Here is a 10,823-nt window from a genome sequence, read left to right as displayed (position 1 = left end):
TTTAGGCTCCTAAGTCAGTTAAGCACTTTAGAAAATATTGCCTTAATTGAAAGTACAATACATAATAATTAGGTAAATACGATTAGTGAAGTGTTAATGCACCTCATATTATTTGTTCATGTCCCAATTCTGTCATCCTTCACACAAAACGGTGTAGAACATTTTAATGTATTATTCGGTAAGTGTGTCTGGCTCAAAAGTTGAAGGTGGTCACAAAGCCCTTACCTTACTGTTACAATAGCTAACAGTGACGTATAGTCTGTAGCTTCCATGAAGTTCTGTTTGGTTTACTCCCATTGCAAACAGCCACCGAAAATACATTTTAGTTGTTTATTTACCACTCATAAACGAAGAAAAAATAGTTGAAGCATTTTAAATTTAAAAAGTAAAACTTCATGTTAGCAGTTCCTTTATTCCTTTTAGCCTACAAAGTCTGTTAAATTCTTTCCAGACGGCCCTTTAGATGGTATTTTCAATGGTATTGAGAATGCCTTTGTTGGGAGGAATAAGAGAGCCATTTCAGGTGGTAGCTCTTCAGTCTGATTCTGTTTCATAAGATGTACACACAGGAAGAAAGACCAGCAACTGACAGAAACCTCACTTCTCTCGCTGACGCTTTCTCATTTGCAGTCTAGATGCTGAAAAAAGTCACAGGTGCAGCACATGGGACATGCCCTTATTAGCGCTTCTAAGCCCAGGCAAACCTTTACTAGAATCAAACTAACTCATTGCTCTTAGCTTGCTTTTCCTAGCAGTGTTGCAAGTTTAGATTTGTTATAGCTGTCTCTAAGCTGGATGACTTCTTCTTTTAGACAGAAGGCCAATAAATAAATAAATAAAAGACTGGGAAGAGGTAAACAAGGAGGGGAGGGGAGGAAATAAAAACTCTAGGCAGGAAACTAGAGTAGACACCTCCACTTCACATCTCAGATATTGTTCAGTTCAGATTCAGCCAACTCAAGAGATATAGTGATGTCATGTGGCTTCCTCTGCTCACCTGATCAGGTGAAGACATCTTTAAGAGCCACCCCTAGGATCTATATCCCACAATGCTGCTGCAGCCAGTGAGGGTTCTGTCACTCATTTCAAAGGGAGCAAAACTGATCCTTCATACTATTATATCTCTCTGTCTCTTTCAGTTCTACTTAATGAGAAGTCTCTTTTAGTTAAAGGCTAGAAGAAATTAGCTCAGTGTATATTTCTCTCTCACACACGCACTCTCTGTCTCTCAATTAGACTAGAGAGAAAACATTTAACAATCTCCCATACTCCTCTCTCCCCACCACCCCTCCCGCCATTAGGCTAACAGTTCTTTTTCCAGGATGGCTTGGGGAACACAGTATATCACCTGTTGCTTTTTATTAACATTGAAGATAGAAGAAGAGTATAAGCTGGTCTCAATTTACATGTACGGTGTAAATTTAAAAAAAATCAGTTCAAGCCATTCGTGTTACATTGGTATAAAAGCGATGGAAGTGGCTCAGAATCTAGCCCCATGTATTTTTCAAGCCTTTGTAATTGTACATGTAATCTCACAATCTCTAATGAGAGGGGAGCCTCAGATATAATGCTGGAAGAACATAATCATCAGACTCATTAGAATTTTTTCAGCCCTTTATGATTTATAGTTGCCCTTTCAACACACTTTTCTGTCTTTTTTAAACTTTTCTCATTTTCTTATATACAAACATCATCATGTTCTTCAAGTTCAGAAGTTTTGGCTTTCAACACAGAGAAGCAGAACTTCCCTGGTTTTCTCAAGTCTACATTTCATTCCGAATGTAGAAATAACAAGCATCAGTAACCTCTCTGTGCTCTAGCTGCTGAGGATAATTGCACTCAAATTTAACACCTATTTTAGTTCCTTTTATTATTTTTTTTAAATCCTAAAGTCAGACCTGGCTGATCTGTGTTGCATTTATCTGTAGGTCTAGATATCTTCAAAAGTTAGGTGATAATTTGAATATGAGCAGTCTAGATTTCTGTATTCCAAAGGAAAATTAATTTTAAACACTGATTTGGACTATCTGAGGTTGAAGACTGAGAGGGGACATGGTAGCAGTTTTCAGGTATCTAAAAGGGTGTCATCAGGAGGAGGGAGAGAACTTGTTCACCTTAGCCTCCAATGATAGAACAAGAAGCAATGGGCTTAAACTGCAGCAAGGGAGATTTAGGTTGGACATTAGGAAAAAGTTCCTAACTGTCAGGGTAGTTAAACACTGGAATAGATTGCCTAGGGAAGTTGTGGAATCTCCATCTCTGGAGATATTTAAGAGTAGGTTAGATAAATGTCTATTAGGGATGGTCTAGACAATATCTGGTCCTGCCGTGAGGGCAGGGGACTGGACTCGATGACCTCTCGAGGTCCCTTCCAGTCCTGGAGTCTATGAGTCTATGAGTATAGAAATGGGAAAATGGGTAAAATATGTTAGCTAATTTAACTAAATAGAGACAGGTAAAACAGTTACTGCCTAAAAGTCTATTAGTAGTAAGCATATGGCACTTAGTTAGGTGAGTTTAAGTTCACCTAACTAAGAAACCAGCAATTTCATATATTGTAACAATACAGTCCTTTGAACTTTCATGTTGTGTCCATCAAAGGATTTTAAAGCAGTAGGAAATCATTCTCACAATGAATCTGAGTTAGACAAATTATATGGCATTATATGTTAAAGAAAGCAGAGTCAAATAAAGTAAAAAATCTGACACGTAACAAACTGTACCATCGAATTTCTATGGCTAGAATTTCTATGCTTGATTAAAGAGTATAGTAGTAGGGATATACTGCTCACCTGACCAGGATGGTGACAGTGGTTGTGAAATGCTAAGGGAGGTTAGAGAGGCTACAAAAGTAGAAAATCAATGGGTGATTTAAACTACCCTACACTGACTGGGTAAATGTAATCCCAGGTTGTGATACAGAGACAGAATTTCTAGACACCATTAATAACTTGGAGCAGCTAATCCTGGAACCCACAAGGGGAGAGACAATTCCTGATTTAGTCCTAAGTGGCAAAGAGGACCTGGTCCAAGAGTTAACTACAGCTGAACCGTAGGGTAATATGATCATAATGTAATTAAATTTAACATCCTTGGGGGTGGAGGGGGATAATAACAAAAAAAAAAAAAAAAACCATGACAGTAACATTTAACTTTAAAAGGGGGAAATATAAAAAAATGATGATACTTGTTAGCAATTAAAAGGAGCTGCACAAGGGTCAAATGCCTGAAAGTAGCACAGGGATTATTTAAAAACATCAGACCAAACGTACATGGCAACTAAGAAAAGACAATAAGAGGATCAAAACATGCCCCTATGGCTAAATAGCAGAGTAATGGAGGTGACTAGAGGCAAAAAGGTATTTTTTAAAAATTGCGAGTCAAATCCCAATGAGAATAATATGAAGGTGCATAAACTCTGGTAGGTTGAGTGTAAAAAGCCAGGCCAAGAAATAATTTGAGAACTAACAGTTAGAATTTTTTTAAGTACAGCAGAAACAAACGGGCAGTGGGACAAGCAAGGCGGAGAAGCAAGGTGTCAAGGAACATTCCAGGAAGACAAGGCCACTACAGAAAAGTGAAATGAATTCTTTGCATCCATCATCACTGCAGCGGATGTGAGGGAGATATCCACTTCGCAGCTACCCTAGTGCGTGAGAGAAATCTGAAGTACTGTCCCATGTTGATGTGTCTATAGAAGAGGTTTTAGAACAAATCAATGAACAGTAATAAGTCACCAGGACCAGGTGGAATTCACCCAAGAAGGAAATTAGATATGAAACTGAAGAGATACTGATTGTAGTATACAATCTATCACTGACACACACTTCTGTACCAAGCAACTGGAAGGTAGCTAATATAACTAACTTCAGTAGTGGGCAAACTGGTAGAAATTATAGTAAACAACAGATTTATCAGCTCCATAGATAAACATAGTTTGTTAGGAGAAGTGTCAACACAGCTTTTGTAAAGGGAAATCATGCCTCACCAATCTATGGACAAAGCTGATGCAGTGGCTTACAGTGTACTTGGACTTTCAGAAAACCTTTGACAAGACCCTTCACCAAAGGCTCTTAAGGAACCTAAGAAGTCATGGGTTTCCAGGAAAGGTTCGCTCATGGTTAAAAGACAGGAAACAATGGGTTAGGGATAAATGGTCAGTTTTCACAATGGAGAGAGAATGAAACAGCAGGGTCAACATATTCATGAACGAGCTGGAAAAGGACATGAGAGGTGAAGTGCCAAAGTTTGCAGATAATACAAAAATTATTCAAGGTAGTTAAGAACAAAGCTGACTGTGAAGTGTTACAGAGGACTCTCACAAAACTGAGTGACGGGGCAACAAAATGAGAGATGAAGTTCAACCTTGATAAGTACAAAATAATGCACACTGGAAAAAAATAATCCTGACTGCACATATAGAATGATGGGTTTTAAATTAGCTGTTACCCTTCATGAAAGAGATCTTGGCATCAGCATGGATAGGGCTCTGAAAATTTAAGCAGCAAAAAAAAGGATAAGAGAATGTTAGGAACGATTAAGAAAGGGCTAGAAAATACGGAAAATATAATGCCTCTATAAAAAACCATGGTCTGCCCACTCCATGAATACTGTGTGCAGTTCTGGTAATATAGGGGAACTGGTAAAGATTCGGAAAGGGACAACAGAAATCAAAGGTATGGCACAGCTTCCATATGAGGACAGACTATAAAGCTTAGGACTGGTCAGTTTAGAAAAGAGATGACTAGGGTGGACATGAGAGAGGGCTATCAAATCATGAATGGGGTGGAAAAGGTAATAAGTGTGATTTACCCTTTTCTACAATACAAAAACTGGATGTGTAAGGATGTCACCTGGTGAAATTAATAGGCAGCAGATTTAATACAGACGGGAGGAAGTATTTGTTCACACAATGCACAGTTAAACTGTGGAACTTATTGCTATAGGATGTTATAATGGCCAAAAGTATTACTGTGTTTTAAAAAAAGAACTAGTTATATTCATGGTAGATAGGTCCAACAGTAGCTATTAGCTAAGGTTATCAGGGAGGCAACCCCATGCAGAGGGCAACCCTAACACTCTGACTGCCAGAAGCCAGGAGAAGGAGAGTGGGTGGATCACGCCACCTGCCATGTGCCATAACCTCTCCCCTGAAACTCTGGTACTGGCTACTATTAGTGACAGGATACTGGGCTAGATACATTGGTCTGATCCGGTATGGCAGCTTGTAAACTTTTGCTTGCTAAAAGCCACTCACCAAGCCACATCAAGTTGAGGCAAGAACTTGACTTCTCTTTTCTAACCACTAGAAAACATCCACTCTATTGACAAATAGGCCTTGTTTACACTTGCAATGGCATGTAGGGCATGTGCCACAGGGAAAAGCAGGCTGCGTCCACACTCACTGTGGTGTATAGTGACGTATCAGTGAAAGACTCCAGCAGCGGGACAGTACAATACTAAAAATAGCAGTGTAGATGCAAGAGACACTGCTTGGGTGTATAGCGCACGTGTAGGGTCTAAGATTCTGGCATGGCTGTACTCGGCTCACCTTAGCAGTGCCTCACCATCTACACTGCTAGTTGAACCCATGTTAGCTGGGCAGGCAGTGTCTGTACTCTACATGACAGCATAAGTGCAGACATATCCACAGTTTGAAAAAAAAAAAGAGCAACACAGAGATAATAACTCCGTAGAGAATTGGTTTAAAATGGAGTTTTTCCTTGCCTGCACAAGAAGTTGCCGTTTACCCCCATTACCACCTTACACAAAATGTTGTTTAAAGAAATCCTCTTTTAATAGCTAAACCTGTCTTGTGCTCATGTTCTTCAGGAACAAATGAATGACAGCAACTATATAGCATTGTGGATTTTATTTATATCTTGTGCTTGCACAGCTTCAGTTGTGTTATGGTTTAAATCTACAAGACATGTCTATCTAATCTGAATTTATTAGTGTGCGGAATAGTGATGTGTAGGGTACAATGTAGCTCACTGTAGTGCTCATGAAAGGTGATAGATTGTTAGACCTGGAGAGGGAAATCTTCTATGTAGATATAACTCGGACAGTCACAGTGTGAACTGTCTTACATCAGACCTGTCAAATCCACAGGTTGGACTATGTCTTTTCAGACCTAGTTGTGAAAGAAGACCCCTCTTATTGGCCGTATTCCATAATATCCAGCCTCCTGGGGAAGGCAGCCAATCAGAGCTGCTGTAATGTGGTTAGGGCCAGCTTAGTTCCTCAGCATATGCACCAGGCCATTCTCATTCCCTCTTCTGCCCCCCTGCCAGTGTAGAGCTGGGAGCTGAGTCTGCAACTCCAGCTGTCGGTCTCCCATTCCAGGCTTTGCCTGGGGACGTGGGAAGAAAACCTTCAGGCCAAAGAGACTTGAAAGAGGGTAAGGATATGAATGGAGAGAGTACCCCTCCATCTCATCTGCTGGCAGAGGAACTAATAACCTCCTCCTATTTCCACAGATCAGAGTGAGAGGAATTGGTGATGGTCTTGGGCTTTTTTCCAGGCATCCCAATGATGAGAGCAGTGGGAGAGGCTAGCATGCACTCTGCACAACGTTGCTCACACCAAGGGAGAGGAGCTGGCAGCCCTACACTGTCACCAAGTCTTCTAATTCACCCATCATTCATTTATGCAAATTTAAATCTACTGGCTTTTTGTTGACCAGCGTTGGCAGGTAAGCTATAGTGTCCCAAGAAGGTGCCTAAACTGTCATGTGACATACAAAGCAAGTAAAAAGACAGTGGGTCCAATCCTATACCAGTTAAAATATATTGCTGAACTGCCACTCAGTGAGAAGGATTGGGCCCAGATTCTCTCTTCAGTGGAGCTTGCAATTCAGTCTCCATGCTCATTCAGTCACTGGCCTCTCTGCTGAGAATGTCAACAAATGTGCCAGTTAGTACCAGTCGGGGTGGCGATTTCTGTGACATTGACACCTATCCACTGTGAACTGGACTGTGACCACCACTGTATTTTTCATAGGATGCTGAACAGCTGTCAGGTGGTAGTAATGGTGAAAGATATATTAACTGCTGTGTGCACACTGGTAAATCAGACAGAATCTACTGTCTTTAAAAATGCCTTTCATGTCAAATTATGTTTACCTCTCTTTAATAATGCAACTGCTTTCCTTTTATGGGTCGTTAGTGTATTTTCCAGTTTATAGTTTATTTATACATAAAATACTAATGGGTTGTGTGAGACAAAAATACAAAACAAATGCACATACATCCAAAGCTAGATTTTGAGCTGTCAGCACTATTCCCTGGAGGTACTTGCATTTGTTTTTTATTTTTGTTATATACACATTGTGGGAGCACCCACTTTGTCAGGCTTCAGCTATGTACCCCATGGTCTGTTGAACCTATAAAATATGCCATGAACCCAACTGCACATGCAAATCCACATTTGTGCACACAAACAGAGCCGGTGTTACCATTTAGGCAGCCTAGGCAATTGCCTAGGGTGCCAGAATAAATGGTGGAGGCCGTTTTGCTGGAGGGGGCGGCAGGTGGCTTCGGTGGAGCTGCCGCAGTGGTGCCTGCAGAGGGTCTGCTGGTCCGCGGCTCCGGTGGAGCTGCCGCAGTCGTACCTGCGGATGGTCGGCTGCTCGCGCGGCTCCATTGGACCTCCTGCAGGCACGAATGCGGCAGCTCCACCGGAGCCGCGGAGCACCGGACCCTCCGCAGGCACCACTGCGGCAGCTCCACCAGAGCTGCAGGACCAGCTCACGGCGCGGCGAAATTGCCGTCTGCCTAGGGTGCTCAAACCCCTAGCACCGGTCCTGCACACAAAGGAGTACATTTTCAGTGAGGCCCAATATGCAGCCTCCATTTGTGTGAGTTTGAAAAACAATCTATTGTAAATTGGGCCATTTATTTCAAGAATCCATTAAAAAGAAACCCTCCTTGTTCTTAAACAGCTCAATGGGCTTGCTCCATCATGGACCTTATCCTTTTCTGCTCCTTTACCAAACACCTTCCACTCACATATCATTTTCCTCTTTCTTCTCCTCTACCTCAATCTTGTTCCTATTTTAACAATAGACTCTTCCTCACCCCTCATCTCTTTTCATTTATGTATAAGTAAGCAGTTCTGCTCATAGGAAATCATGTGATCCTGTTCCTCCTGAGGTCCCTTCCAACCCTGATATTCTATGATTCTATGATTTGCATCTCTGGTGTACATGTGACTATTCTGAGTGTTTTCAAAACATAAATTACCCTTTATAACTTCTAATTTGCATGCGGTAACTAAACGATGATGCCTCTGGTAGTCATAGTAGTTCCTAGGAATGTCCTGTGCTAAGCATAGCGAACTTTAGGTAATGTTACAAATGACAACAGTAACAACCTAATCACAAAGGCAAAACTGAAAAGAGTATAACCACCACCAAAAAGTTACTTGATGTTCCATTCTGGTTTCATTACAAATATGGCAGTCTACTGTGTGACTATACAGATACATAGTTTTTAAAATGCATAGTATGAAAAGTATAAGCACAGTGTCCTATCAAATGCTGAAATTCTTCATCTAATCATAGGTATTAATGTCGTTTTGTCTATATCTAGGAAAAAAGGTATACAACAGGGACCGGCCACCTTTGGCACGTGGCCCGCTAGGCCCGCGCCGCTTCCTGCAGCCCCCATTGGCCTGGGATGGTGAACTGCGGCCAGTGAGAGCTGCAATTGGCCGAACCTGTGGACGTGGCAGATAAACAAACTGGTCCAGCCCGGCCTGGCCCACCAGGATGGTTACTCTGGCGAGCTGTGTGCCAAAGGTTGCCGATCCCTGGTATACATTGAAATCTATGATGATTTCTTAGCAGCATGTTTGTATGCAATCAGATATATTAGTACAAATTTCAAATGCAAGGAGGATGTTAATGGATTTGTGTTATAAAGATTTAATAACTTCACAAACAAGGTGTCATACCATTTACTGTTTCGTACTGTCTGTATACCTGCATCCTCATATTAACAGTAGGCGCATTATTACAGAGGAGAGTTCAGTACAGCAATTTTAGTTTCATAACTAACAAATCATGTTAAGTTACAAAGAACCAGACATAATACATTAAACTGCAGTTTACGGAATTTTTCTAGACACTAAGAAAACATTAATTTCTATAGATACTTATGAAATGAACAACCATTAAGGATTTTTTATGTGTAGTTTTGCAAAATCTTTGAAGTTTCAAAATATGTTGCAGATTGTGAGTACATTGAAAAACTATTCTACCTTGTAGCTGAAAACAAAAGATGACATATACATCTGCAGTCTCTAGTGGAAAAGGAAATCAACAAGGAAAGCTAAAAAAACCAAACACTTTTTGTACTCAAGGCCTGGAAAAAATTTTGGATCAAGTCATCTGATCTCCCCCCTTCCTTATCACTGAACTATGGCAGGGCAATCAGAGAGGACAAAGTAATGTGCATGACTAGGGTGAAGGTCAAGTACCAGAGAGCGGTTGTTCACTTAAAACCAAAACATGAGAAACCAAAAATCTTCTGGTGCTGTCATGTCCAAGCCACCAAAGCTAAATAGCTTTCCTCAGCAAGATGCTGACTTGAAAGTATCATGAAGATGGAATTTCTTCAGGCTTATTTCCCTGGAAAATACATATATGAACATCACTTTGTCTTCTCTTAATTTCTACCTGACAGATCTTGAGCAGGATCCACCCATACCAATAGCACTAACCATATTTAAAAGCTGGTTATGGTTTGAAAGAATTTAATGTTTCTGCATAACAGATTTTAACATTGCTAACACCTAAACTGTAATTCTACACATTGTATCAAACTCCTCAAATATCAAGCTGGATAAGCAGAGGGGTTTTTAGCTAGTAAACAAGAGCTCTGCTTTTCACGTGTCTACCTTTAATTTTAATTACATCATTTGCTCAATAATTAGAAATAGTCTTGGTCACAGGAACCTTAAAGGTATGTTTAGGTGTTGAAAAATGTAACATTTCTCTTATAGCTTAGCTTTTGTTTCCCCAGACCTGTAGTCCTAGAGGAAGAGTCTTCACGTGTGTAATGACTAAACTCGACAGATCAGATCATGACAGTTTCATATGTTTAGTAGTTTGTTACTAAGCTATTGGATACATTGTAAATTCCTTTGCCTTAAAATGTCTCCATACCTTGAGGAAGGAGCCAATGTAAAACAGAGATGCAATGCATCAGCTAAAATGGGCATGTGTGATTTCAGAAGGCAAATGTTGAATTCTAAAAGATATCCACTATATATAGTTATAGATACTGATGAAATGCATAATATAGGTTTGAACTCTTTGGTATAGTTTAGGTCTTTGACATATAAGTAGGATCCACACTTGGAAGATTACAACAGGAAGAGATTTATTTCACAGCCTTGTTATAATCTTTATCACAAGAAAGAAATAAAGTTGTTCCATTTTCAGCTCTTGATTAAAATCTTTTTCACTGGAAAATAGTGCCATGGTATTACACTCTTATATTCTTGGGATAATAAGGATGTAATGTCCCATTTTGACCTTTCAAAATGCTGTGTTTTGATTTGCTTGTCATTACATTTCTGCCAACTTTCCAGTCTTATTAGCCTGTGAAAAGAGAATGGAATGAGAAGCAGTTAAGATACAGAATACTGAGGAAGATCAAAGTAGTACAACACACTTGTGTAGTTCAAAGCACATAGCATACATTAATATTTTTGGTATTTTAACATTATTGCATCAGAACCTAACAAGAATTGTGAAGTGGTACCTATTTAACTTATCATCATGACAATTCAGAGACTGTAATCTGCATATTTTCAGG

At 40.1% G+C, this 10,823-nt stretch overlaps 1 protein-coding gene across 2 annotated transcripts in view; it reads right to left on the bottom strand.

Moving 5' to 3' along the window:
* Nucleotides 1-9,012: 9,012 nt before the first annotated feature.
* Nucleotides 9,013-10,823, bottom strand: part of KHDRBS2 (KH RNA binding domain containing, signal transduction associated 2) — a 694,643-nt gene continuing 692,832 nt past the window's right edge. For both annotated transcript variants that reach the window (XR_007774032.1, XR_007774033.1), the window contains one exon: nucleotides 9,013-10,606. The gene's annotated coding sequence lies outside the window, so the exon portion shown is untranslated. The remainder of the gene's footprint in view (nucleotides 10,607-10,823) is intronic.

The sequence above is a fragment of the Gopherus flavomarginatus genome, chromosome 4, assembly GCF_025201925.1.
Source record: "Gopherus flavomarginatus isolate rGopFla2 chromosome 4, rGopFla2.mat.asm, whole genome shotgun sequence".
In the NCBI taxonomy this organism is placed as follows: Eukaryota; Metazoa; Chordata; order Testudines; family Testudinidae; genus Gopherus; species Gopherus flavomarginatus.
This window is presented reverse-complemented; position numbering and strand designations above follow the sequence as displayed.